Genomic DNA, 1,718 nt, shown 5'->3' with positions numbered 1-1,718 from the left:
TAGTGTAAAAATGATGATGATGATGATGATGATGATAATAATAATAATAATAATAATAAATGGTTGTGCTTATATAGCAGAGAGAGAACAGATCAAACACATCGATCCAAACCCCTGACAACTTAATTGTGATCAGCACAATTATTCTTTTGTTATTTTAGTGATGTCTTGCTTATATATACACATACAGATACAAAATTATTCTGTGTGTGGCCCATAAATTTAATGGTAATTTTGCAAATTAGACTAATTATTTTCTGTAGGTTTACTAACTGGTAAAATCATGTATTCTGTGCTAAAATACAACATATCTTATCTGTATTTACAACATAGCTTGATTCTGCATCTCTATTTACAGCTCATTAGCCTTTACTGAATGTTTACTGTTGCTATCAACTACAACTACCAACAGTTACACCGCTTAAACTCCGAGCTTATGTGTTGTTACCTGATAGATTGTCAAAGTGAACATAGACTGTGACTGTGAATAGAATAATAGCATGCGATTTCAAACACAATCATAACGTTACTTACACTGAAATGACCCGACATGTCCTCGGCTCTGGAGTGACCCATGAGCTCCGACCCATAGTAGCGGGAGATGACATGATGTGTGCCCGCCTAATCATCAGTAGTCCAGAACCGCAAATGAAGGTCCATCTGTTTGCTCTTTGTCGTTTTATTCATGCTTCCGTCAAACATGATAACATATGGCTTCCCACTCACGCTCCGCGATAGCTCCTTCTTGACGAATGGCTGCTGCCATGTACCGCTGGTGCTTTCCTCCCTTCATATGCGACTCGACGGCTTTGAGCCCCATGGTCCGGAACGAAGAAGTCTTTTTGCAGAGTTTGCACATTGCCTCATTGTTGTTTTTCGGCCGGCGCCAACCACCTCTTAAATACATCGTCTTCCATCCATTTTGCGTTGAATTTGCACTTCCCCATCTTTGCATATTTTACCGCTCACCTCAACAACCGCGCAATGGCGACACGCAGCCTGATGTCGCTGACGTACCGTAAAACGGCGGAGTTAATCGCAGAGTCTCATTTGCTACACGGCCTTTGTACTAAGTTAATCAAACACGTACACACTATTAGATGTTTGACGGCGGGCCACTGTGCTTTCTCATTGGCATTAAATGCAACGTCTGAAAATGTAATACCTACAGCAAATTTACGGTAAATTAGATACAATTTAAGACCTTAATTACTTGGATTTTAATCTAAGACATTTTAAGCGGGAACCCTGGACTTTGGGTGAACTGCCCCTTTAATGGCAGTGGGGCTGTGTTAATGTTGTGTTGGACTCTGAGTCAGTGCCGCTCTGACATCACAGACCTCTGTCCTCTGTGTGTCTGAGTCTTTGTGTTGTGGTCTTGTGGACTCTGGAGGAGGCGGACAGGAAGTCGAGGAGGTCTTTCTCCGTCTCGTCCCCTGCGGTGACACCGACACTGTCGGTCCGTCTCATCAGGAGATTTGGACGTGGACGTGTTGACAAAACAAAGAATCAAACAATCCGGTCTGAAGAGGACCTGGACGGTCCTGCAGGGGGGCGGTGTTGTGTTTTCTCCATCATGTGTTTAATGATGGTGTCTCGTTCAATGGAAGACCAATTAAAGGCCGGGATTCGATCCAGACGATGGCAGACTGACAGCACACTGTAAAAAATAACAGGTGGGTTAAAGTTACAATCACGTTTAATGAGGAAGATTGAAA

This window comes from Sparus aurata, chromosome 2 (assembly GCF_900880675.1).
Source record: "Sparus aurata chromosome 2, fSpaAur1.1, whole genome shotgun sequence".
Lineage (NCBI taxonomy): Eukaryota > Metazoa > Chordata > Actinopteri > Spariformes > Sparidae > Sparus > Sparus aurata.
The sequence above is the reverse complement of the archived record's forward strand: the minus strand, read 5'-3'. Positions refer to the sequence as shown.